The sequence below is a fragment of the Motacilla alba genome, chromosome 3 (genome assembly GCF_015832195.1).
Source record: "Motacilla alba alba isolate MOTALB_02 chromosome 3, Motacilla_alba_V1.0_pri, whole genome shotgun sequence".
NCBI lineage: Eukaryota > Metazoa > Chordata > Aves > Passeriformes > Motacillidae > Motacilla > Motacilla alba.
In genome coordinates, this window is record NC_052018.1 from 2,516,117 (window position 1) to 2,543,791 (window position 27,675).

General features: G+C 46.7%; 1 protein-coding gene across 6 annotated transcripts in view; it reads left to right on the forward strand.

Annotated features, from left to right (window-relative positions):
* Window positions 1-27,675, forward strand: part of EXTL3 (exostosin like glycosyltransferase 3) — a 133,177-nt gene that overhangs the window by 39,005 nt on the left and 66,497 nt on the right. For all 6 annotated transcript variants that reach the window (XM_038131651.1, XM_038131656.1, XM_038131649.1 and 3 more), the window contains exon 2: window positions 4,507-4,581. The gene's annotated coding sequence lies outside the window, so the exon portion shown is untranslated. The remainder of the gene's footprint in view (window positions 1-4,506; window positions 4,582-27,675) is intronic.

A 27,675-nucleotide genomic window follows, 5' to 3' on the forward strand; every position in this document is an offset into this window, starting at 1 on the left:
CCTGATGCAGAAAAGGCAAGAAAATGTTCTTCTTTCTGTTTGTACCAGAGGCCACACCAGAAAAGGTCATTTCAGGTAAAATGAAATGTGGTCATGTGCCGAAGGATGTGCAGAATTTTGGGCACCCGCTCTGCAGGCTCTGTGGAGAAGGGGGCAGAGGAGGGGGTGCTGTGGGTTCATTACCCCAAAATTGGCTTCCCTGTAGTTTTTAGTCTCCTGATTTGTGCTGGGAAATTATTACCCAGCACAGAAGCCCTGAAGTATTTTGCAGATCTGCTTTGGAGGCTTGTTTCTTTCCCTCTGTGTGTTCTGGGGTTTATTTTCCTTCTGGTGTGGAAGTAATTATGTTACTTGTTTCTTAAGTTCTGGCTCGGACTAAGAGGAGGAATGTACTCAGGTTTTTTTATGTTGTGGTGGTGTTTTTTCTTTCCCCAGTGCAGTTTCTGCTGTTAAAATGTTCCGGACAGCAGTAGCTGCCCACGTAGAGCACACAAATGTGTGTTTAGTGGTTGCAAGACATGCTTGCTCTGGGTGTGCCTCGTTGTTTTGTTCAGTGCCAGTCTCTGCCCACATGATTGGCCATCGTTTATCATTGCCATCAAGCTGGGGAGATATAATTTACATTAGTAATTAGTGCTTTGTGCGGGCCAGAATTAGCTACACTGGCTCTTGATTTGGAAATAAGTTTTCTGTCGGAGCTGTGTGTTTTGTCAGGGTAGAGACCAGGGTGTGAGGAGGGGATGACGCTGGGCTACAGCAGGGTTGCCGAAGACACTTGGTAGTGAAGAAAGCTGATGGCTGGGATAGTGTCTGGGTTTTATTTGTGACTGGAAATGAATTCTAGTAGAAGATGCCTCTTCCATGCCTCAGTTTCCCCACCAAAGTGAATGCTGCGTGATTTGCCTGAGTACGTTCATTAGCAGGAATTACTCTCCTCCCTCTCACTGTCTCCTGGAGCAGCTGTGATGTTCACAGGGATGTGTGGGGACAAGACACAGCCCTGCGGTAGCTGAATTCTGTCACACCATTGTGTAGTTTGGTGTTGCTTGAAATTTTATAGGTCATGTGCCCCATTAAAATGATTTCCATGCCTATGTTTGGAGATCTGCTGTGCCCGTTTTCGTTTATATTCACATTACTGATCCAGGGCCATATGTTAAGAATGTATCTGCTTTTAACTTATTATTTTTTAAAATCCCCTGGTGTCTAAATACATCTAATAAAAATGCAGACTGGAGCTCTTTAATGAGGCGTAAGTCAATCCAGGGTCTCTTTTTTTATAAGACAAAACCACCTCACACACTGGCTTCTTTTTCTATGGGCTTCTGCTTTGCATTTCTACACATTCATCATAGCATGAAGCCTCTGACAAAAGGAAATAAGAAAAGACTGTTTAAGAGACCGTTTTGCTGTGCATAAACCTGAACCTTTGCAAAGGGAAAACCCTGGGCTTCAGCAAGTGTGAAGTGTATGAGGCTGTGTGATGACAGAAAGGAGAAATGAAAATTACAATGCTGAGTAAGTTTAGTGTAGTTGTGAATTGTACAGCAAAGAACAGGAGCTCTTAGGTAGGGAAATAGTTCCAGTTTTGCTCCTTGCCTTTGCAAAATCGCAAAATTCAAGTGACGGTTGGAAGTTTTTTGCCACCAAAAATCTTCATTTTGCTGTCACCCGTCTTGCTGGCTAAGCCAGTGGTCAAGGCCATGAGCAGCAGCATTTGGGTGGAGGCTGGGGGTGTGTGGCTGTCTCTGATTTTGGGGGCTTTGGGAGGAAATGGCTTTGCTGCAGGAACAGCTCAGCTCTGCAGGCGTGGTGCTGCTCGCCGAGGTCCTGTGGCTGTGGTTTGACAGCTGAAGTCAGAGCACGGCTGTGAAATCAGACTCTGCTCACACATGGTTGTGGCTGGGTGTGAAATCCTCAGTGGTTCTGGCCGTGACAGCGCCCGGCCTCGCACAGTGGGTCCAGAGTGGGGGAAAAAAAGGAGATGTGCTTGTTTTGGAAGAGCCTCATCCTTTTCTCATTGCTCATGGCTTGGTCCTGCATGGTCGGTGTGGGGACAAGGCCCAAGTTGGGGTCCCGGTCTCCTTTTGCTGGAGAGGACCCAAAACTTGCCTCACTGGGTTTATGGAGGAAGGAGGAGGAGGGAGCCTTAGCAACTCCAAACTGTGATCCAGGACTGAAAGCCAGAGGTTTTGTGGATAGATCAATAGATTTGGAAGACAGAACATGAAGAAATGTTGATGAGTTTTCTGAAATGCTGGCCCACGAGAAAAGTTTCTGAGAGAAGGTAGTCAGGGCTGTGTTTTTGAATTTGATGACCTCTTTCTACAGGCAGTCAGACTTTCAGATTTAGCAAGGCTTTGCGTAACAGGAGGTGCTTTGTTGACAGGCTGCACATTCACTCGTAGTCACAGGAGCACAATGATAAATTATTTAATTATAGATACCCAAAGAAGCGAACCAGGCGCCCGCTGGGCTGTGTTGTCCCTCTGCTTCCCCACTTTGCAGGGTTTCTTGCTGGCTGATTCCCAAAATCCAGCTGTTTGCAGCAGTGGTCTCGCAGTTATTCATGTTAATTAGCGAGGCTCTGCTCTGTGAGTATTCCTGCACACACACAAAGTGCTCAGCTCCTCACCCGTGTAACGAGCGTGTACTCAGCCCCGTTGTTAATTAGCAGCATCCCTCCAAGGACTTGTGCTCCTCTTGGGAATGGAAGTTTGGTGTGGAGCTGCCTGTGGTAGTTAGAGCAAGTCCCCGCTGAGACTCACGTGCAGACTCTGCCATAGCTGGGTTGTCAGCTTTTTGCCCTTTGTTTTAATCTCAGCTTCTCCTCTGTGCATTCTCCTTGCTGAGCAGCACGGTTGCTAAGGTTAGTCCTTTTTAGGTTTGCCATTAGAACCTTGTTTTAATCAGCGCTGACAAAATCCTGGCTGGATCTGTGCTCCAGGTAGGGGTCAGATTTAAGCGTTCTTCAAAAAGCTTTTATGCTACAGGAACATGGTGCTCCTTGTGCTGACAGCAGTTTTGTGCCTCTGCCTCTTAATAACCATCCTGTAGTAACACCTTCTTCCTTGATTTGCAAAACAGCTCCATTCCAAGAAGAAATTTCCCCCTGAAAATGTGGAAGTGCAGCTTGTTCTTGGCAAATCCAACTGGGGCTTTATTATGGCCCTGATTTAATATCCTTGGTGATAGAATGCTCCTGTTGTGGGGGAAACATCTCTGAGAGCTGATTCTTTCTACAGAAGAACATTCCCCTCCCATTTTTTTTTAACACTGAAGGCAGTAGAAGGGAAGAAGCTGGTAGATAATATGACTATAAATGAGAACCAAATTATACTTTAATTTTTTATGTATGTTCATGATAGAAAAGCAACGTGAGATCAGGAAGTCTTTCCAGAAGAGGAGGGTTGCTCTTAAATATCTCTGCTTTGTCCCTAGGTTTATGTGTTCAGTATCATCCAGAAAACTCTTGGTTTTGCATTTGATTTTAATTTGCATTTAGATTGGCTGCCTGAAGGGAGTCTCTTGCGAGGGGAGATGGGGCTATGTGGCTCCAGTCTCTTGCAGATCTGGCTGGAAGTAATGGCATTTACATAAAAACCATTAGCTCTGTTATTGATAAACATGAAAGGCATCCATTTCATTTAATTTTTTGATGAAGAGCTTTTAATATAAGCACACAATAGCACTGAGGTAGTAACACTCCTGCCCCCCATCCCTCCGTACTGACCTCTTGTTTTAAGGGCAAGCTTTGATTGGGATTTTGTTGGCGGAGAGATGGGAAGTTATTTCTATTCCAATTTACTGGAGTAGCCAGTTGTTGTGCTACATTGTGGGGAATTATTTAATGCTCATTTTAAGAGGTGTCTCTATTAATTGAACGGGGATTTAATGTCTCCCTGAAGCACAGTTGGTCGGTGTGTGATGTATACTAACATGTACGGCTGGCAATTCTATGGATAATCTTTTCCTTAATCAAAATGGGTTTAAGCAGAACTTCAGAGGCGCCTCATTAAGGGGATAAAGTGTGTTGAAACAACAAATGTATTAAAGGGAACTTCTTTGGTGCACTCCAGATCAGAGCCCATGCAACCCTTCAGCAGCGTGTCTGCATAAACATTTGTTCCCCTGCATGTGTAATGGTGCTTTGGGGATCAGGACGTGTCACAAAGAGCTGTGATTCACTGCCTCTGGAGTAACTGGCTTTGGGAAGCTGTTCCTGCTGCTCTCATGTATAAATACCTTGCTTTTCTCCTGGGCTGGCTCAGGTCTGACCTCCACAGCCTCCAAAGGCAGCTGGTGCTGCAGTTGTTTTCAAGCATCACAGCATTTGCTTGAGAGACCTTGCTGAGAGCTTTGCAGGTGCTTTGAGTTCTTGACCTCAGAGCTGGGGAGGTGAGCGTGTCTGTTTTGCATTGATTACCTGGCCTACTTCTTGATGTAAAAAATTTGTTAAAATGTTTTGGTCACTTTGTATTTACAGCTCTTTTTCCTCTCTAACAGGCTCCAGACAGATGAGTGGAGAGCTGGCTGCAGAAGAGGGACAGATTCCAGTTTGCCAGCTGCTCACCGTGTACAGTGAGTACCTTCATATTTCAGGAATAAAACTTTCTGCAGTGCCTGATGTCAGCCTCAAATTGCCTCCATTGGGGCACAGCATTAAGTCTGCATGCTTGGACAATGTTTTCCTAAAAGTACAAGCTTCCTTGGCTTACCTCTTGTTTTGGGAGAAGTTGTGCTCCAGCTCCTTTTATCTGAAGTGGTAAAATGTGTCCTCATCCCACTTCCAGTAGTGACAGAGCAGAGAACTGCTGCAGTTCCATCTGGTACCTGCTCAGGGCTGTGGGGAATCAACACTGAAAGTTGAAAGGTGTCACCTGAGGCTTCCTGTGCTGCAGGGTCAGGAGTGGAAATGCTCCCCAGAGCTATTCCAGCCTTGTTGGAGGTGTTGGAGCTCAGTGAGGAGGGTGGACGAGGGACCTGCCACGGCACATGCCGGGGTTGCTCGTAAATGAGTGCTATGAAATCAGCCAAATGAGGCTTGGCTTGACTGGTGGGTGGAAAAGAGCAGGAAAAAAGCCAGTGGAAAACATTGTCCAGTTCATGGTAAGGATGGCAGGTTTGCCCTGAAAGTGGAGGAGAAAATCTTTATTTCATGGGGAATTTTTACACATTAAAATGTCTTGCATGCGTGTTAATGGGCTGTAATAACGAGCCTGTGCTTTATGAGGTGTCTGCAAACATCTTAGAACTCACAACTGCGAGGGAGTAAATACTCGAGCTAGTAAATTCTGAGTAATTGGAATGTCTTGCCCCATGTGGTGCAGTAGTGTGGCCAGACTGAAATAGGGAATTGCCTGATACAGGTGTCTGAAAGCCAGGAGGATGCTCTAGTACAGGCTGTAAAAGTCAGGTGAGTGTGGGAGCTGCAGCAATTGAGTTTATTGTGACAGTCCTAGCAGGTGATTCCCTAAGGATAATGTGGGATGATGAATCTTGAAACTGAAAGTGTTTGTTAACAAAAGTCAGGGATGAAATAATGCATTTAGAGACTGGGTTGTGTCATCAGGTTGCTGTGGATGTATCCAGGGAGCAGGGCAGAGAATTCCTGCGCTTCTGGGAAAGAAGGGAAAGCGAGGCAAACTTATTTGTGGCTTCCTCATTTCTCCAATATCCATCCAGTACATGCAGGGTGTCCTGGGCTCAGGTGTATTACAGCATTTCTTGTTGTCCTTTTGGATCCAGGAAATCCTTGTGCCCTGCCAAACACAGCAGGGACTCCCCTCAGCAGGAACACAGCTCCTGTGAAAAATTCCACAGTGAATAACAAAACTGGGAGTAGCAGTGGGGGCACGCGAAGGACAAACGATGCCGGTATCGACCAACGGTGCCACCGTGCCAAGGTCCTCATCGACAGCTCTAATCCCAGGCTGTGCTCTGAGCCAGATCTGCTGACTTGAGGAGCTGGAATCAGTCAATACCATTGAATTCTCCTTCTCTTTGCATATCTTAAGGAGGAGGAAGTCTCGGGCTGACAGCCGTGCAGTCTGCACAAGGCCACGGGCTGCACAGGCTTCCCCCAGGACATCATTTGGCCCGTGCAACATTTATTACGCTGCTGTGGTGTGCAGCAGGTTCAGCATTGACCTTCAGAAGCCCTTTGGGTTAGTGGGCCCGGTGCCTAGAGGAATGAATGTAGGAGAGGAGGATTTCAGGTTTGGAGTCCTTTTTAGGGTGGAAGACTGTGATTAAAGCAAGGAGTATGGATTTAGGTCAGTAGGAGATAGCTGAGGGAAGGGCTGTTCTTGGCAGGGAGCTGGAATAGAGGAGATGCTGGAGACAGTCTATGATTGCCATGGAGCAGAATGGCAAAATAAACCTGTTTCAAGGGACACATTAACAAGTAATTCTTATGCAAAACTCTCTTCATGACACCAAATATCTAAATAACTGGGTTGGGCCTGGAATCTAAAAATACTTTCAGGAGACTCATCTTCAAACACCTCCTGAGACTTCCTGGCTTGGCAGCAAAGCCAAGTTCTGCAGGAGTTTTGTAGCAGGTTCCTTCCTGTGAGGATGTGGCACCATCCACGTGAACACCAGCGTGGGTCTGATGCTTCCTGTGCTTCACACGGGCTCGTGTGGTCTTTGCTCATAGCTGCAGTGAAGAAGGGCTGGGGGACAGCACTTGGGTGTGGCAGAGAGGGTTTGTGCTGCCTGAACCTCCTGCGGGAGCGCTGGGAAGTGAGGGGTGGAATTCCTGCTTCTTGCTGCTGTTCCCCTCAGAAGATGCTGGAGACTTTTGCCTGCTTCTTAAAAACTAAGGACAAACAAACAAACAGCTGAGCTTGTGGGAGGCTGGGCCTGTGCTGTCACCAGCCATGGCCAGCAGGAATGTCCTTCATCTCTCGTCAGTTTATTCAGCTCTTGTGCTTTCAGCCTCTCTCCAGGCATTTCAGATTTTAACTTTGTGTGGTGAACCACTTCCTTTTGGTAACTGCACCTACTGCCAGCTCGTGTACTGTAATAAGCTCATGTTTGGGGAATTGTCACTTGCATTTGTATACAATTCTGTAAATCCCTACTGTGTCCCCTGTCAGAGGCCTCTTTTCCAGACTAAAATGTCCTAATTGATTCAATGGTCCTTACAGAAATGCTTCATGTTTTTGACCATCTTCACTATATTCACTATTTCCAATTTTTGGTCATTTTTTTTCTCCTCTTGAGTGTTCTTACTAGAAGATTGAAAGAACTTTTGGGTTTCTGACGTCCTGTCCTTTTGCTGCAGTTCTCTGTACATTTAGTCATAGAAGAGAAACCAGGAATTTTGATGCTCCATGGAATAATAAACCATAGCCTTTTATATTTTTTTTCTAAAAAGCAAAGATTTGTGTGTCTACTCTAAAAACTCTATCAGAAAAGCTATGAATAAACCTGATAGCATTCCAGTGCACTGAGTCACTAGAACAATACATTGTTAACAAGGAGCCCGGGCAGGGTTGTTTTGGCTTTTTTTTTTGTTGTTGTGGCTTTTTGCTGAAGGATATGGGATGCATCTTTGCATCCTGCTGCAATTTTGTGAAACTAAATGGCTGCTGGTGTTTACTGCATCTTCTAAATGAGAACAAGAATCATTCTGGGTGTTAAACCCTCTTCCCCTCTGCATTGGTTAAGAAATTAAATCTGAATAGAGAATTGGTCTTAGTTAGATAAATATAAATCAGTCATCAAACAGGTTCTGGTTCTGCAAGGGCAGGGCCTGGCTTTTCATCCCCTCTGCTTTGCGTAAATGATATTTATTTTATTAGTGGCTTCCAAAAAGTAGAAGTGGAATGTGATGTGATTAAAGTGTTAACACCAGGGTTGCAGTCCCAGGGCTGCAGACTGACGTGCCTGGGGCTGACAAGTCTGTGGTTTTCTCTATCTGCCCTGACTCACATCTGTGGCTTTTGTGCTGCCCTAAGGTGAGTCAGGGCTCCCACAGGGGTGATTAAAGCCCTGCCCTGTGGGCAGCCTGGGAAACTTGGGCCTCTGTTCAGCTGAGAACTCTTGGATGTTTTCCTCAGTGCTGAATCACAGCTCCCTGGACCATCCAGAGCAGTTTTCCCCAGTGTTCAGGTTTATCTTCCACGCCTCCGTTGCTCTTTCCACCGCTGTGCTTTTCTTCTTTCCTCTCTGCTGCCTTCCCCAGTGCTTCCTTCCTGCCTTTAACCCCAAAGAGCTCCCAGCTCTGTCTGTGCTCCACTGTGGCTTCTGTTCTGCACAGGGAAGCCAAAGGACCATCTCCTTGTGGCAGTTCTCTCCCAAAAGCAGCCAGTTTGTGCAGAACAATCAGTTCATTGCACAGATTTGTCAGTAAAACACCAAAAGCTCCCCAAAGCCTCACCTGGCCTGCCGAGATGTGTCACCTGTGCCTCAACCAGTCCTGAACCCAGCTGGGGAGTCCTCCTGGCCAGGGGACACCACGAGGAGGAGAGAGGGACAGAAATACATCCAAAAACTATAGGCTGATTTTCTATCACTCCTCAGGGTGTCCCTGCTTGTTGGTGAAGGATGGAGGATTTTTAGTATTCCTTCCCTTCACAAATATATATATATATATATATCTATATATAGATATAAATACATAAATTTATATTAATGATCCTTTCTCATTCTTTTTTTACTCTCGTGTATGTGAAGTTGCACACAGCCAGCCTGTCAGCCCACAGCCAGCCTACTATAATAATTTCAGCTGTAGTTTAGTAAGATAATAAATTGAGAGTAATTTTTAATCTGCTTGGGAGAAAAACAGCTTAATTGGCTGTTTCTCCTGGTGGTTCCAGCATTATTTTTGGCCTTAGAGGATATAAATGCAGCAGACATTGATCTCCCTGAATGAGGGGTCAGCTCTTCCTGGACAGCACTGGAACACTGCATCTATTTATTTATATTTCACCTTTTTTTAGTGCATTGCCTGAATAATACAGCCAGTGTGGAGAGGGCCTGTAAAATGCTGAGCTGTGTGGTGGAATTTTGCTCTGCCCAAGTAAATCCCTTGAGATGAGAGACTCCATGTAGGGAAAACCTCCTGGATTAGCTTGGAGCAGGGGAAGGTTTGGAGACCTCCCCGGGATCCCTGCGGTGATCCAGCCACGCTGGGGAAATGGAGCTGGGAGAATCCAGCTCCTCGTGCCATCACCCAGGGGACTTTTCCATTTAATGCAGCCATTGAAACTGGGAGCAGAGGCTGTGTGGGACAATGTGTAACGGGGGAGCTGGAACAGGCTGCCTTTGTGGCACATCACAAAGCCAGCAGTATGCGCTGGAGTGCTCCTGCTTGCCCAGCCTGGAATGTCAGCCTGGTTTCTGTTCTCCTCCCTTCCCGCCAGGAGCTGCTTCGGGTTTGGGGAGAATAAGTCACTGTTTGTGCGTTTATTTCATTTCTGCTCACGGTTCTTGGATCACACAGAGGGTTAGAGGGAAGGAGCTCAAGTGAGGTGAATGCCATCAAGTTGCTGTGAGATCCTCCACGGTGTGTTAGTGCAGGGCTGCAATTCTCCAGGCCTCTTCTTGCTCCCTGACAGGAGGTTGTAGGGAGGTGGAGGTCAGGCCTTCTCTCAGGTTAGTGACAGGGTAAGAGGAAACAGCCTCAGGTTGTGCCAGGGGAGGTAAATTTTGGGTATTAGGAAAAATTTCTTCATGGAAAGGGTTGTCAAGCATTGGAACATGCTCCTCAGCGCAGTGGTGGAATCACCATCCCTGGAAGTGTTCAGAAAATGTGTGGATGTAGCACTTGAGGACCTGGTGTAGTGGTGAACGTGGTGGTGCTGAGTCGATGGTTGGATTGTTGTGATTTTCCCACCTTAAAGATTGCCTGATTCTTCTCTTGGTCTTGCTGTTTCTTTTCATTGTTAAATAACAAAGCTCAGCCACCCCGTGGAACGGGATGAGCTTTGAGGTCTTTTCCAACCCAACCCATTCTAGGAACTTGTGGCTTCATTTATCCAACAGCACATACTGAGATCTCTCTCTGGAACTAATTTCAGTTTATCTGACCTCAGACACCTGGGAAGGGAACAATGCTGGGATGAGAACCCTGCAAGGAACAAAGCCTGAGAACAGATGAAAACTTCTTTGTGATATGAAAATGTTGCAGTAATTATTTAGTATAATAAAACTGTTTCAAAGTGGTTTAAAATTATTTAAAGGACTCTCCAGGAGGTTTGCATTACTGTAGCAGGGACTGGGAAGTGAGAAACAATGGCAGTAGCATAAGTTTGGTTCTGTGAGTGAACTCTAGAGACAGCTGGGTGTAATTCTAGATCTCCTCAGACTTGATAAAAACTGGGGAACTTGTGCTGTGGATAAAAGTGCATTCACTCACATTGTCAGGTGAAGCTTTTTCTACACTGAAGGCAGTGGTAGTTCAGAGGGAGGCTCTTGGAAATAATTGTGGGAAGCACAAGTGAAATCCTCCTTGCTTTTGTGTAAGGAAGTTCCCAGCACAACACGGAGGGCCCTGATAGGAGAAGGGTTTACTTTGGGAATTGTTCTGTCATCACTCAGCAGGATAATTGACTTCTGATTAGGGAGAAAATCTAGCTGCAGGTTGGTGTTTGAGGTTCTGAAATCCTCTTGAAAAGGCAGAACTCCTCCTCAAACATCGACAGATCTCCCGAGAACAGGATGCTGGAGACTCCATTATGCTGGCATTGATGTAACAGCTGTTCCTGTTTAAACAACTTTATTTCTTCCTCCTCCTGTTGCAAATCAAAGGAAGAGTGGGAATTGGTGTTGTTGTTTGTTCAGAATTAATAACAAGGTTGTTAAATTTTTCACCACTGGAGATGTTTTTGTCACGTGCTTCCTGCACTCGGTGGCTCTCAGACCTGCTGCTGCTCTCTGGGTGTTTTTAGCTGGCGATGCTGATGACTGAAGGATTCTTATTCCTTCTGTTCCCAGCTCCCAAGTGACTCAGGAGCTAAAAGCAAGCCAAGATCTGTGCCTCCCACAGGCAGCAGAAAGGCTGATGGGGAATTCACGGGCATCTTGTTGTGAAGACGATGCTTAAAATTTTAGAAGAGGAATTCTTCTTGGTCCAGAGCAGTGAGCAAGGGGGGCAGCTTTACCTCTCCAGGGAGGCTCCTGGGCAGAAGAGATTTGACTTCTGCCTCTGAGGCTGGCTTCAGCCTGGACCTGTATTAGGTAGTGATGCAAAAAAAAAAAACCAAGAAAACCTACCTGGAATTTAAGAATATCCTGAGCTGGAAGGGACTCACAAGGATCATCCAGTCCAACTCCTGGCCCTACACAGACACCCCAGCAATCCCACCCAGTGCCTGAGAGCACTGTCCAAATGCTCCTGGAGCTCTGGCAGCCCTTGTTTTGCATATTAGTATTTGAAAAGAGAGGGGGAAGATTTTGGAAGCTGGTGCTGAGTGGGGCTGGATCTGTAATGGGGTCGGAGTCGTTTCACAGTGCCTCAGCTCTCTGTACCAGTGGCATTTTTAGAGGAGAGATGTAACCTGGGAAGGGTGCAAGGGGATTGCAGTGCACTGAAACTGCCCCTAAGGAAAGGAGGATTTACTTCTTCCCTTTTCCCCTCCTGTCTCCTGTGTGGGGCTGCCTGAAATCTCTGCTTCATCCTGCTGGTCCAGCTGCTGCCATTCCCTGTGGACAGATTTAGAGGCCTTTTAATTTTGTCTGGAGTGCTCCCCGTGAGGCATCGCAGAGCTGATGCCTTTGAGGAGGGAAGGGAGCCTTTGTCAGGTCTCCAGGGAGCTAATTTATACAGATCCTCTTGGGTTCACTGGCCAAGTGTGTCTTTGTTGCCATGTGCTTTTGCCTCCGAGATGGAATCCTAAGAGCAAGGCCAAGTGTCAGGCTGCTGCTGGTGGCGGGGCTGCAGCTGCACATCTCCTCCTTTAAGGAGGGAAAATTGCCAAAATTTTTGGGCTGAATTGGCCGTCTCAGCCTTTCTGGTCAAAGTTGGCTTTTGTTGTTCCAAAGTTGTGGATTTTGTCAACCTTTAACCTTTAGACTAAAGCACTTTTTAATAATGAGTTTATTTTATCAGAGATATAAGCAGGAGATTAGAAGATGTGTGGGAAAAGAGTGATCTTGCCCTTGCCAGTTCTGATAGGTATCACTGGTATATTACTGTCTGCTGCATTTTATTTCTATACAGTAAAAAAATCATGAATGCTTAAAGAAATGTTACAGCTGCATTTTTTTTCCAAGCCACAATTACAAAAGGATAAAAAAATTGAGACAGAAATTGACTACTTGCTGTTGAACGGTGAGCTCTGCCTAATAACCAAAATTAAAAGTTTTTAGATGTCTGCCTTGAACAGGCTCTCCAGAAACTTCTTAAGAGTAGAGCTCAGCCTGAATGGGAAAGCTTTTAAAAAGTCTGTTGGAAATCCCAAACCTGCAGGGGGTAGATGGAAATATCAACAGGAGAAAACAACTTCTGCACAGCCCGAATTTGTTTTTGGAGAGGTTTTCCCTTCTCCAGAGAAGGAGGAAATGCAGAGTGACAGAGAAGTGACTGCTGAAACCCAATGCCACTGCTGGGTCTCCTGATGGTTTTTCCTGCCCAAATGAAAGCCCCTGTTTTTTTCTTTGCCTCTGTTCATTTTATTCAGAGTAAGTGTTCCCATTATCCGGTGCGTGTGAAAGGCTCCTGGCCGCTGCCTGAGCTGGATAATAAGGGAGTAAGCCAAGAGCTGCCTAATTTATAACTTGTGAAGTGATTCTCTTCAGAGCACTAATGAGCAGTGACCCAAGCCCAGGTAAATTATCTGTAGGGGTTTTTTTTCCCCCCTTTCCTCTTAAATCTCTGATCATTTCTCTCCCCAGGCAACCTGTCTTTTACCACCATTAACGTTGTCTCAGTTTTTGTCTACATTCCAAAGTTGAACCACTTTATCCACAATTGATGTGTGCTCCTGTAGGGTGGAGAGCTCAACGCTGGTATAAAAGCATTTATAATAGCACGGCTCATTCTTGTGTTGGAGAGGAATAATGGACGTGGGATATAGCTTTAGAGTTAGAAAGCTCTCTAAATTTAGAGTGTGCCTGTGCATTGTAGCTGAACTGATCTCATGGCAAGCTGGAGATACAAGGAAGGGTTTTGCTCTCAGCCTTGTGCTCCCACTGATCTTTTTGCACTGATACAGATCCAGTTCCTTCCCTCTCAGTCCAGACAGTTTCCTTCCAGCCTAACTCCCTGATTCAGGCTTGGAAGCTGGGGAGGAGATCCCTGTTTTCAGCAGCACCAGGCCATGAGATCAGGTGAGCAGCAGTGCAGAGCCACATCCTAAACGAAGCCGCTTGTGCCAGGAGCGTGTCACTGTCTGAAAGGTTTTCCCAGTAACTCTGCTCTCTCTCTGCTGGCACTGTGGGGCAAAAGGCAGGGCTTTCCTACTGCTTGGTTATCTTGAGTAAAGTTATTCCTCCTGGGAGTTGCTGTCTTTGCTGACAGTCCCCAAAAGAATGCAGAGAATTGTGGGCAGGCCATTTGTACGGCACATGCTCTGTGATGTTCTGTGTGCTACAGCCAGCTTGGAAAATAATTAAAACCCTGTTGTTTTGCTGTTTTTTTTGATGGATGTTGTTGGTTGCTTAATGGAGCTCACTGGCAATAAACACTCCTTCCCTGGGGATCTTTCCAGAGTCATTAAATCTGGTGAGGGATAATCTGGAATAGTCTCCTGTTTGTCTGGAACATTTGCTGGACATGGGAGCTGCAAAAAGGGGCCCTGTCAGGCATCCCTGAGCAGCTGCAGGGTGATAACAGAGGTGAAGGGCCAGCAGAGGGGTTACTGAAAATATTAATTACAGATGATGTCTGAGTCTGTAAATAAGAAATACAGATGCTGCTGTAGTGGTGAAAAACCCCTAACCTTTAACTCTACGGACAGTGATGATCCCCCAAAGGAAAATTATCAAAGGCCACAAGCAGTGCCTGAGAGTTACAAAGTGGCTTTTAGTCGGAGATGTGCAGATTCCAAACATGAATTTGGGTGGGAAAAACAGGGAATTAATTCAACAGCTGCCGGGCTCTTTCTAAGCCATTTCAGAGGGGGCTTTGAGTTGGGGACTGCAGCAGTAGTACTTGATTGTACTTGATGGAGGAGGTTTTGAGCTCGTTTATACCCAGTGTCAAATTCCAGGCTACCAAGTGCTGCTTGTTTTGCGTGCGGTGTTTGCTACCCCAGGAGAGGGTGAGCACAGGTGGGGGCATTGATCTCCAGAAGGTCAAGACAACAGCTGCAAGGTGGCCTTTGCAAAATGCTTCACATGCAAAGGGGATGTGCTGCAGAAATTCTCTGCTTTCTGGCTCAGTTGGGGGCTTTCATTTGCAAAACATTCGCTTTCAAGAAGGATTTAAATGCGATTTCCAGATGTTAATGTGATAGTGGGTTTAATGCTGTATTTTGAGGGAGCAGCCTTTGCTGAATGTAACCTTGGGCAAAGTTTAAAACAAGCAACCAAAAAGGCAAAAAGGGAAGTGATAAAGAGCTGGCAGCCATACAAATATGGATTTGTGTGGGAAGGCAAAAAAATGTGCTGGCTCTCTTATCGGAAAGCGTGGAATAACAAGACCTGGCCCCTGCCCCTTGCCTGGAGCCCCCTGCTCCTCCTGCAGCCTCGAGTGCTGAGCCTCACAGCTCTCCTGAGAGTTTGGAACAGGGCTGCTCACGTGGCAGAGTGGCAGCAGATCAGAACCAGTCCAAACCCTTCAAATGTTGGTGGGAAAAAACCCCAGCCCAGCAGCCAGGAAAGGTCAGTGCAGCTGCCTTGCATTGCAGCATGTGTTAAAACACAGGAATAGTTCCCAGCTGGAATTGCCCTCATTCCAGCCTTGTCATCAAGAAGAAGTGGACTGCAAATACATTTCTGTGGGAATTGCTCTGGATGCAGAGCACCTTTAATATGTCTCAATATCTGCCTCACTGTGTGCAGTTTTAATATAACCAGAAGCCAAGGGCACAGGTTATGAGCCAAAAATTATGAGCCAAAATACTTTGACTTGGCTGCTAAAAACTACACTAAAACATTATTTTAATGCCTGTAGTACCACGAGTGAGCACATTGAAGAAGCAGCTCTGAGCTGGAGGGCAAAGAACCACAGAAACAGAATATTCTGAGTCGGAAGGGATTCATAAGGATCACGGAGTCCAGCCCCTGGCCCTGCACAGGCACTCCAACAATCCCACCCTGTGCATTGTCCAAACACTCCTGGAGCTCTGGCACCTTTGGGAAGTATCACCATTCCTTTGGGAACATTCCCTGGAGAGCTGTTCCACCCTCTAGGGAAGAACCTTTTCCTGCTGTCTGTGCATGGGAATAGCAGGAGTTGGATCTGGCTGGTGGAGTGAGCCTGGAAAGGGTCGCAGAGGGGGGAACTGAATGCAGCAGCAAATATCTGCTGCCTCTACCCCGAGTTTGTGTCCTGGCTGTGCCACTTTGCAGCAGCACAGGTAATGCTGGAATTGCACAACCTGCTTCCCTGGGGAGGTTTCAGGTTTTCCCTGGGTCTTTGGAGCTTCCTGTAGCTTGGATTAGCAGTGAGGAAATGGTGGCACCTGTGTGCGGCTGTGACAAAGCAGTGATGGCCCCTTGTGCTGTGGCATGTAGCAGCCTGCTTTTGCAAGCCAGACCTTCAAGCTCCTAAAGTTCCTGTGATCTTTCAAGCTCCCAAGAAAGCCAGCTGAGGCACTGGATTCGCCTGGGAAAAGCTTTTCAGCTCCTGTGCTTGCTCTGAGTGCAGCTTGCAGCCCTGGACAGTCTCCTGAGCTGACGGGCACACAGTGGTGAATTGTGTGCTGTGCCCTGGGGGTTACACTGTAAACATAAATGGAATATAAATACAGAGCTATAAAACTATTACACACTGTGTGTGTAATCGGTGTGTGCCTTTGGGTGTGAGCTCTGTGGGAGGGACCCTGTCCCACAGCGTTTCTGCTGGACAGAAAAAATGCTCCACTTACTCTTAGGTTTCCTTTCCAACTGCACCCTTAAATGTATTTCCAACTGAAATATATCCTAAATCAGCTGCTTCAGGGGTTTGGGTTTGTTTTTGTTATGAACAGGAAGGAACTCCAAACATGCTTATTTTCATGGTAAGATCACAGGCATCGACCACCGCTGTGTATTCTGGTGTTTTAGTTCACATGTGTGTTTATGCATTTTCTTCCTGACCTTGCAGATGTTCTCAGCTACTCTTTTATAGATCTGACAAACTGACCCTTCCCCTCTCAAATACCAAATGTTCCATGTCAATTTAGCAAATAATGGAGTGGTTTTCTTCTGAGGAAAAGCTTTTTTTTTTCCAGGACACAGTGGTACTCCTGCCCTGCCAGTGTAGGTGCCTCAAATACTTTGTGCCTCTTTTGTCTTTTTTTTGGTAATGATTTCACTGCTCCTTTTTATTTCCGCTGGTTCTGCCTGCTTTAACTCCCTCTTTTGGCTTAAATTGACACTATTACTGTTTTATCCTGTTGGAGAATGGTGTTTTATGGAATAGGAAGCTTGTTTGGAATGGTGGGAGCAGCTACAAGGAGGGGCTGAGGTCACTGGGCTTGTCCAGCCTGGAGGAGGCTGAGGGAGACTCATCAGGGGCTGCAGCTTCTTCCTGAGGGACAGCTCCAATCTCTGCTCCCTGTGTGACAGGGTCAGGACCCAGGGAAGAGCTGGAGCTGTGTCAGGTTTGGGTTGGATGTCAGGGAAGGGTTCTGTTCTTCCCCAGGGGGTGCTGAGGCTCTCCAGGGAATGGTGACATTCCCAAGGCTGGCAGAGCTCCAGGAGCATTTGGACAATGCTTTCGGATTATTGGGGTGTCTGTGCAGGGCCAGGAGTTGGATCAATGATCCTTATGAATGCCCTCCAACTCAGGTTGTTCCATGATTTTAAACCTGGGAAAAGTTGTCACCTTTGAAGGGGAAAACCAAAGGAAGAGCAGTGGAATCGGGTTGGGTTTTTTTCTTTTCCAACTCGCCAAGGGTTGCTGTTGTTTCAAAGCTCATTTGTAGTGCCCATATTCATCTCAGAGGTTGGTTTTTCTGCAGAGTCAAGGCTTCTGTTGGGGCAGTAGTCAGAGAGAAGTGAGAGGGATCAGCTCCATCCTGACTGTGCTGGACTGGGAAGATTAATTTGTGTTTTTAATGCTGTATCTGTGGGGCACTTCCTAAGTACAAAGAGCAGCTTTAACCTTAAGTTAAAAGTGCCTGAGATATTCATTCCCCTCTCTGCAAAATAGGGATAAATACTTCTTGATCTGCCAAAAAAGGGGCTGTGTGGGTTTAATTAACATTTGCAAAGTGCTTGTGGATAACATCTTTCATCTGAGTCTCTGAAGCGAAATATTCTCGGCATCCTCGCTCAGCATCGCAATTATTCCTCCAGCTGTCGTGAGCTGTGCCAACAAAAACTACTCTGCTGTCATCAAGGGATTGTTGATGCCTTGTGACTTGTTTGGATTTTGATACTCTCTTCCCCCTACTCCTTCTCCCCATACAATTGCTGTGTAAAATATAGTGTATTCTTCAGATCTGAGGCAGAGAACAAACCTGTTCCTTTCCTCCACGAACTTATTTGTGTTTAGTTCTTGCTTGTAGCTCTTTTTTTGGTCTATGCCCTTGGAGTAGAACTAATTTTTTTGTTGTTGTTGTTCTCTCTATTCTTTAAATACTTAAAGTATTTTTTTTTGGTCTTTTTTTTTTTTTTTTTTTTTTTTGTATCTCTTTTTAAAGTACTGCCATAATTTATTAAACACCAGTCACTCCACAGAGGCTTGCTGGCCCATGCACTGTCATTTCTTATTTCAAGGTGGATGTGAAAAACCAGATGAATTCCTTCATTCCCTGGCCTTGAGTTCTCCCAAATTCCCAATCACAGCATTTAGGGAATTAAAACTTCCAGCTTTGTTCTCCCAAATGCTACCTTTATTACTAACAGTGCTTTGTGAAATCCTCTTAAAAATCAATATCTCTCAAATCTACTTTTAAAGGAATGCTTGTACATGCGTAGTCTCCAAGGCAGTAACATTACCCCTAAGAATTTGTAAATTAAATAGTTCCAGGTTCTAGCCAGCTTGAGGTTCAGCCTTCCTGCAAAACCAGAAGCACATCTGAGCCCCCCCAGTCTATCACTCAGGTAACTGTGGCCATTACTGTTATTTCTGTGAGGATTCATTAATCTTGGCTTAAAAAGCACATGAGATCTAAAATTCATTTATATATATATATACGCTTGGAGGAAGCACAAACTATCATTTGAAGTCTTGGAACCTTTAAGCTCATAATTATCTGTGGGAATGAAGACTACAAAGAAATGACTTCAAGAGCAGCTGTGTACAGCCTCTTTCATCAACCTGTGTGTTAAAGCTGCCTCTGTTTGCTTTAGCACTTAAACCCTCGCTCCCGTTTGCCCTTCACATGGAATAATGCTGTGGGAGAAGGAGCTGGGGTCTGTCCCACCGCGTGCTGCTCCTTTGGGAAGGGAGCTGGTTCTTAGTGACATTCTGTTGTTATTGGCGAGGGTTTTAGAGGCAGAAAAATGAAATGCAGCACGAGAGCTGCTCTTCCCCTCTTGAAATTCCAGGTCATAAATCGCGGAGCGCGCAGCGAAATGTGGTTATTCTCTGCCTGCTGCTTTTGGCTTGAGGGGTTTGATGCTCCAAATTGAAATTAATAGCCCTGGTTCCCACTGAGGGTGGGGGGAGTTGTGACTTCCCCAAGATTTGTGTCTGTTTGTCAGTGTGAGCTCCATTATGGGAGAAGGGATGTCTGACTCCCACGTCAGATGTAGCAAGTTTCATCTTCCCAGATGAGAGCTCTGAATTCTGCCAAGTGTGTCAATGATGGTTTTAAAGATAATAAATCTGACCATGGTGTATGCACTTCCCTCCTTACCAGGGACTGGGATGTGGTGACTGAGTACAGCAGGAGCTGGGATGAGATCCACCACTGCCTCCTGTGCTTCGGGCTTGAGGGGGAATGGAAAATCCTTGAGTGAGTGATGACTTAACCATCAACTTTGATTAAAAACTGAGATGAGCCCATCTGAGCACCTTGATAATCATTTGCTCTTTATGCAGCTGCTGAGACCTCAGCTTGTGGCAGCACCTTTCCTGCTGCGTCCTTCAGGAATGGTGTCCAAGAGGGGCATTCCCAGTGCTCCTCTCAGCTGGGGGAGGTTTTCTAGTTACCTTTTTGGCTAAAAAGCTTTTTGATGCTTTCTTGAGAAATGTCAGGAAATGTTGCCTGATATTTGGAAATCAGTTTTGCTTCCCTGTCTGTTTTGGAAGGGTTGGCTTTTCCCTTCCTCTTTCCTGTCCGATGCCTGTGGCAGTGCAAGTGTCTCCTGAGGCAACGTGGATTTTCATGCCCAGCAACCCTGGGTGGGGCAATCAGAGAAACCTGGAATGGTTTGGGTTGGAAGGGACCTTAAAGCCCATCCAGTGCCACCCCTGCCATGGGCAGGGACACCTTCCACTATCCCAGGTTCCTCCAAGCCCTGTCCAACCTGGCCTTGGGCACTTCCAGGGATCCAGGGACAGCCACAGCTTCTCTGGACCAGTGGCTGTGAGGAGAGACCTGGAAAAGAAAGCAAAAAGAGCAACTGTTTGAGCAGAACTTGTTTCTGTAACCCTGAGCTCTGGTTATGAGCAGCTCTGTGCCCTCATGACCCTCCCAGCTATGGATGAGTGGAGCAGGATGAGCATCCAGGGAAGTGACTGAGTTCTGCCCCTGGACTGGGAACCAAACTGCTTCTCCAGCGTGTGTCATCCTGTGGTTTTATTGCCGAAAAATGGGGCCCCTACTCCCTCTCTTAAGAGGCTTTTTGATGTTCCAGCAGTGCTTCATCACCTGAAGAAAGCTCAGAATTACATCTGTGAAATTGTGATGCTGTCACAGAAGCACAGCCTTGTGTATCATTGGCAGATATTTCCTCTCTCTCCAAATACCCCGAGCCATCAGTGCCTGCTCCTTTTTTAGCTGCTCTTCACTCTGGGGCTCTCCTGTTCCTGGAGCAGAGGTGATCAACAAGCGAGTTTGTCATTATTTGTTTCCTTACATATTCCTTAATTACAGCACTTGAGGGATTTTTCCTTTCTCTCCCTCTTGTTCAGTTTGTCTCATCGTAAGCCTTTTTTGGGGGCTGGATTTAATTGGTGAGCTGCGTCTCAGGAACTTCAACTGGTCTTCAAAAATCCATCCCTAGTGTCAGACCTCTTCACTGTCTGCCTTTTCTCTTTTTTTTTGAGCAAACTGGCATTTCTGAAGCCAGGTGAGTGATTCCCCCCCACCTCTGGGCCATTTTTTCCCTGAACTGCTATGATTGATTCCATCCGCTCCCTTTAAGCAGCCCTTTTCACTTAGCAGAGTCAACACAGTAAAACAAACTCGGAAAACAGATTTGTTACTCCTTAATATTTCAAACTCCCCAGCCTCCCATTTTTACTTTATTTTTAACAGAAGCCTCCTCTGGAAATCTTTTGTTGGAGGTTTTTATCTCGTTTGATGGCTGGCTCTGGGCTCCAGCACTCAACACACGTTTAATGGCCTCAAGCATCATGTAATGTTTCTCATTCCCAGGATCAGGGAGCCTTAGACAGCTCAACACTCTCAGCTCTGGAAATGCAGCCACCTTGGAGGTTAATTGGTAAAAAATGGTTATTGACAGGAAGAGCAGCTTCAATCTGGGAGCAGAAAGTTGGGCTGAGGGTGCTGGGAGGTTCATGGCTCATCTGCATTTGGATACCCAGGCAAATTAATCAGAATTCAGCTTCTCACATTCAATTGTTTGAAGTTTATGAAATCTAGTTCTTGCTCTGAATGAAATTTGCCTGAAGGTTTGTCTTAATTTACTTCCAGAGGTAAAATGAAGGTAATTGGAAAGAAGGTCGCTTCTGCAAATAGAGGTTTTGTATTGTTGGACTAATTGACTTGGATTAATACTCTTTTACTTAAAAATAGAGTAATTTTCACTAAGTGAAGTCAGAGCTGGGGTAGGACCCAAGGATTCTTGCTGTTTTCAAAGGGATTCTATTTGCTTTGATTTATTCCCCATTTCTGTGGTGGCTGGGCCCTGAGAGTTTGTCACTGACCCTGGGCTCATGTGTGTTGTGCACAGCAAATCCACCTCACCACCAAGGAAAATCTGCCTTCCCTGAGAAATGAAATGCTTGAGTCTTGCAGAGCAGTTTTAATTGAAAATTTATTTTAAAGCAAGCGGTGTTTTGTTTTTTTTTTCTGGCACAGTAAAGTAGTAAAGAAGAAAAGCTCCCTGGATGGTTGTAGGAAATGTCACTTCTTGTTTTTAATTTTATTCTTTCTGAAATCTATAATGAAAACAACATTTCTGTGCAATGTAAAGGTTTTAAAGACAGTCCAGTTGAAAGCTCGGGCAGCTCACGGATCTGTTTTCCTATCGAAAATGCTTCTTCCTTGTGGATGTAGTAAAAGCTGAAAAATCTTGCTTACAATTTGATTCTCAGATTTCAGCGCAAGTCTGCTTTAAACCTCTTGAATCTACACACATAATTCATCCTTCCTGGCAAAAGCTCTGGTGCTGATTTTCCTTGTAAAATCAATAAACAGAGATAAAGAGGGAAAAGAAGTGCTGAGATCTTTGAGTGAAGGGGTGTGCTGCTGCTTTTGCAGGTACTTGGGAGGAATGAAATTTAAGGCAATTTCCTCATCTCAAGCTGCTGTTCTTTTTGTAGGTATTGACTTTTAAATCTTGTTCCTTCTCCAGTTCCTACAATGAGAGGAACACTTGCACTGAGCTGAACTCGAGCAGATGGTGTTGGAAAAGTGTGAGCAGGAGAGAGGGACCTGCCACTGCTCTCAAGCACAAATTAAACACAATTTCTCTCTGTGAAAGCCCCTCTTAACATTAGACCTTGGCTATTTTACCTTGAGTATCATCCTTTCCACTTGAATTACGGTACTGCGGTTTAATTGTAATAAATTACCAAGTTTCAATGTGGTGACTGTTTCAAAAGCTTGGATTTGGCTATGGATAGCTCTGATTGGTATCAGGAATTACTGTCTGGGCATTGAATTCAGCACAGTGGATAATCAGAAAATCCCAGGCTGGTTTGGGATGGAAGGAACCTTAAAGTTCATCCTGCTCCACCTTCCACTGTCCCTGCTTGCTCCGAGCCCTGTCCAGCCTGGCCTTGGACACTTCCAGGGATCCAGGGGCAGCCACAGCTTCTCTGGGCACCCTGTGCCAGGGCCTCTCCACCCTCACAGCTGAGAATTCCTCCCCAGTATCCCATTGAAATCTACCCTCTCTCAGCCCAAAGCCTTTCCCCCTGTCCTGTCACCCCATGCCTTTGCAAAATGTCCTTTCCAGCTCTCCTGTAAGGCCCCCTTGGTTATCTGTACTGATAAGGGATGGACTTTGTGCTGCTTCTTAGCACTTCTTCAGTCTTGTGTTGGTTTCAGGGAGGTTTGGGGAAGAAGAAAAGCATTGGCTCCCTTCCCTTTTCCCTTTTCCCTTTTCCCTCTCCCCTCTCCCCTTTCCCCTTTTCCCTTTCCCCTTTCCCCCTTTTTTTCCCTTTTCCTCTTCTCTTCTCTTCTCTTCTCTTCTCTTCTCTTCTCTTCTCTTCTCTTCTCTTCTCTTCTCTTCTCTTCTCTTCTCTTCTCTTCTCTTCTCTTCTCTTTTCTTCTCTTCTCTTCTCTTCTTTTATTTTTCTCCTTCCTCTTTTCCTTTTCTGCCAGGAGGTTTTGTTGAGCTCACTAGAAGCCCAAAGCTGCTTCCCCTGGAGCTGAGGTGTCTCAGGGTGATGCTGGAATATGCAGTGCAGAGAGAGCTTGAAGAGTCTCCAGAAGTGCTCAAAGAAGGAGATTTCTCAGATCTTTCACAGGATGAAGAGTTTTAGTCACTGATGGTGGCTCTTGGCAGGACCTTTGCAGTGAGGGCTCTTTCATCTCGTGGTGGGAGCAGAGTGTGACAGGCAGTCCATGGAGTCTCTCTGATGCCGTGGAGAGCACTTGCTGCCCTTGGGGGGGGAGGATGTGAATCCACTTCACATCCTCTCTTCTGAGGATTTGGTGTATTCCTGCTCAGAGCTCCATGAGCAGGGGCACTGGAGGGTTTTCCCCAAAGAAACATTCACCTGCTCATTGTCTCCTCCACATCCACCCCCAGGACCTTCCCTGGACTTTGTCTGGGAGCAGCTCTGGATGTCACTGGTGACCACTGTCAGTCAAGCTGTGACATTCCTGCCCTGTCCCCTGGCCTCAGCCCACCTGGCACAGCCTAGACACAATCCCACAGTTAAACTTCCAGCTCCAAAATCAGAACACCTTGGTCCCACCTCCCTTTTAGGACATTCCCCAGCCTGTGCCATTTCCTGATCCTTATCTTGGACTGTTTGGGTCCACTCTGGCTTGGTTTGACTCACTATTATGGGTACAGCCCCTGGGTTTAGTCCTTGTCCCTGTCATTTAACCTCTGATTATTCCTTGTGTCACCTCTCTGTGTGGGAACTGAGCCCTTCCAGGTGAGGGACACTTCTCCAGGATGGTGCCCATGGACCATGTTCTTGGGGCCATCTCTTGTCACACTAATATTGGCATTAAATTGCTGATAATAGTTGGTCTTCCCATGGCAGGATTGTGCCTTTTCTAATTTTTCTTGTCTGACTTGACTATAAAAGTGTTAAAGTCTGTCAGAGTCTTTCTCTGTAGTTCTGTCTGGAGCCTCAAGACTTGAATTTTGTCACAGCACAGGACCTTTCTCTGTCTGGTCTTTATCCTAACATTGGTGTCATCATGCCAAATTCCCTCCTCTGCCAACGTGCCCAGGCCTTAATATGAAACTAAACCATGGGAAATCCAAACTACTTCAGCAAAAACCTCCAACTTCTGGTCACGAGGTGGCTCAGGGTGGCTGGGGAAGCAGTGCTGATGGAAATCTGCACATCCAAGGGCTTCCTCAGCACAAGATGCTGAAATCAGCACCAAAAGAGAGATAATTTCCTATATATTTCTCAATTTATGTGGTTTTAATCCATTAAATCATTTACAAAATGCAATCCCACATGGTTTAAGGTTTATGGGGAGAGAGAACCAGGCTGCTTTCTCTTGGTGAGCAAAGAAATTCAAAAGCAATAGGTTGCTTTAGGTGATACCTCACTAACTATTTCTTCATCCCATGGCTACAACTTCAGACTTTACAAAAACTGGTTTGTTTGTTTTGTTTTGGGATTTTTTTTAGGAGAAATCCAAGAAAAATATTGAAACTTCTTAGGTATTCATACTTGAGGCATGTCAAACTTCTCGTGTTGGCAGAACCAGGCGCACTACATAAAAGTGTAATAAAATAGATATTTTGCTCCTGTCTGCTGTTACTATGAAATTCCCATTTCAATTTCCTTTTCTGAACAAAACATTACTTTTTAATGTTTAATCCAGATCTGTAAGAGATGCTGAGCTTTCAAGTACATGTGCACCTTTCCTGGGTGGGATGTCTCATTCTAAGGATGTGGAGCTCTGTGGACTGTGACAGTGGAAGCCAGGAACTGGTTTTATTCTCTTTAGTGCTTCTTCACAGTTTCTACAGGCTGGAAGCGCCTCCTTCTAGAAGCAACATAAAAATCAAAAGGAGATCTGAGGTTTTCAGTGTTGTGGTTCTTCTCTTTGCACAGCTGGTGCTTCTCAGAGATGTTTCAGATGGGGAAGTGAAACCCCCAGCTTTTATCTGTGGAGCACTTCGTGTTGATTGCTTGAAGTATTGCAAACTCCCAAGCAGTTAAGTGAAATTTCCAGGAAATTACCATTATTTAGGTCAGCTAAGTGCCTTTGGGTTGCCTTTTGTGTGTATCTGTTTCTTATTGCAGCCGTACTTCGGAAAAAAATGCAGCTGAAAGAGCAAACTGCTTTGTTTGTGACAGGATCATGGAATGGTTGGGGAGGGAAGGGACCTGAAAGATCTCATTTCAATCCCCTGCCATGGGCAGAGACACCTTCCACTATCCCGTGTTGCTCCAAGCCCTGTCCAGCCTGACCTTGGACACTTCCAGGGATCCAGGGGCAGCCACAGCTTCTCTGGGCAACCTGTGCCAGGGCCTGACCACCCTCACAGGGAACAATTCCTTCCCAAATCCCATCTATCTCTGCCCTCTGGCAGTGGGAAGCCATTCCCAGTGTCCTGTCCCTCTATGCCTTGTCCCAAGTCCCTCTCCAGCTCTCCTGGTGCCCCTTTAGGGGGCCCAGGATCTTCCTGGATCCTTCTCCAGGTGAACACCCCCATCTGATCCAATTCCCACCATCCTCAAAACAATTGCTTCTTCTGTGAAGTTTGAAGGTTATGTTTTAGTGCAAGGGAAATGGCCTCAAGTTGCACCAGGGGATGTTTAGGTTAGATATGAGGGGGAAAAGAAATCATGGAAAGGGTTGTAAGGCACTGGAACAGCTGCTCAGAGCAGGGCTGGAGTCACTAAAAACATGTGGATGTGGCATTTGAGGACACTGTTTAGTGGTGACCGTGGTGATGCTGGTTGATGGTTGGACTTGATCTCGGAAAACTTTTCCAACCTGAACGATTGTGGGACGGTGTGAAACCCAGCAGGGTCTTTGGAGAAGTGTGTGCTGCGTGAAGCGTGCGGCACCAAATGAAATCAGACAGGGAGCTCCCCCCGTGCTGTCGGCAACGGAGCGTTTTAATTGAAGGCAGCAGGGCGCGGCGTTCATGGCAGGCAGCCGCCTGTCCCTGCCCGCCTTGGTAGCACCTTGGAGCACTCCCTGCCAAACACCATCAGAGTGTCGCATCTTCAGGAGATCGGGGGGACGGAGGCTCTGGCAGCTCGGAGTGTTTATTGCAGGAGCACTGTAGTGCTTGTTCTCTGTCGTGACTCTGCCTTTGGTGCTGGGATGAGGCACAAGGGTTTGGAAGAATCCAGGACTGAGTGGAGCTCTCAGGGTTCAAGTTCTGCCTCCCTGGCTTGGAGTGACCCCCACGAACCACCAAGGCCTTGTATTCCTAAGTTGGAGTGACCACCATGAGCCACCAAGGCCATGTCTCCCTGATTTGGAGTGACCCCCACAAGCCACCAAGGCCATGTCTCCCTAAGTTGGAGTGACCCCCACGAGTCACCAAGGCCAGGCTCAGTGACCACCATGAGCCACCAAGGCCACGTCTCCTTAACTTGGAGTGACTCCCACGAGCCACCAAGGCCTGGCTCAGAGTGACCCCCACGAGCCATCAAGGCCCTGTCTCCCAGACATGGAGTGACCCCCCTGAGCCACCAAGGCCTGGCTCAGTGACCCCCACAAGCCACCAAGGCCTGGCTCAGTGACCACCACGAGCCACCAAGGCCATGTCTCCCTAAGTTGGAGTGACTCCCCTGAGCCACCAAGGCCTGGCTCAGAGTGACCCCCAAGAGCCACCAAGTCCATGTCTCCCTGACTTGGAGTGACCCCCATGAGCCACCAAGGCCTGGCTCAGTGATCCTCACGAGCCACCAAGGCCTGGCTCAGAGTGCCCACCATGAGCCACCAAGGCCATGCCTTGGAGGACCCCCATGAGCCACCAAGGCCTGGCTCAGCGATCCTCACGAGCCACCAAGGCCTGGCTCAGAGTGACCCCCACGAGTCACCAAGGCCTGGCTCAGTGACCACCACGAGCCACCAAGGCCATGTCTCCCTAAGTTGGAGTGACCCCCTGAGCCACCAAGGCGTTGCTCAGTGACCCCTCACGAGCCACCAAGGCCTGGCTCAGTGACCCCCCTGAGCCACCAAGGCGTTGCTCAGTGACCCCCACGAGCCACCAAGCCTCCTCGCTGCCTAGTGGCAGATCCATGGAGGCTCAAGGAAGCAGGGCTGGGCTGCTGTGTGTGAAGCCTGAGCAAATGGCTGATTTGCATGGTCCCTTCACGTGTTTGCAGAGTCTGGTTTGGGCTACGAAGTGCTCGGCTTCGCTTTCTGGTGAGCAGGTGTTTGGCAAGGAAAGAGCCATCACACCATCAGCTGGGAGAGAGGAGGAAGCTGCTCCCGCAGTGTTGATTCAGAAGTCATGGCTGCTGTTCAGGAAACTTTTATTGGAAGAGTTTTCTGAAGTTCTTTCTTTTGAAATGAAACAAGAGACCTGCTGGGCTCCCACTCTTGTGCTTCTAACTCCCTTCTTCCCTGGGAGAAATCCTGACTCCATCCTGGCTGTCCTCTCCTGTCTAGCAGTAGAGCAGAACCAGAAGGTCCCCCCTGAGCCTCCTTTTCTCCAGGCTGAGCCCCTTTCCAGCTCCCTCAGCCACTCCTGGTGCTCCAGCCCCATCCTCAGCTCTGTTCCCTTCTGTGGACACACTCCAGTCCCTCAATGTCCTTCTTGTCCCAGAAGTGTCCCCAGGGCTGGAGGTGCCTCAGCAGTGCCAGGCACAGAGGGACCATCACTGCCCAAGTCCTGCTGGCTGCACAATTAACTTGATTAATTGAATTAGTCAGTGTTGCCTTGTCTCTTAGTTACTGTGGAGTTCTCTTTTATTATTTATCTTTTTCTTCTATTTGCAAGGTTTGCTTTAGGACTGAACTTCTGAACATGACTCAAAATAAAACCACAACTCCAGATTTGATTCAGACCTCACCAGGTGCCCGGAAGGGATTCTTGGGCTCTGTGGTGATTTCTTGCTCATCCTGGTATTCTGTTTGTATCTGGTGTGTCCCTGAGTTGCCA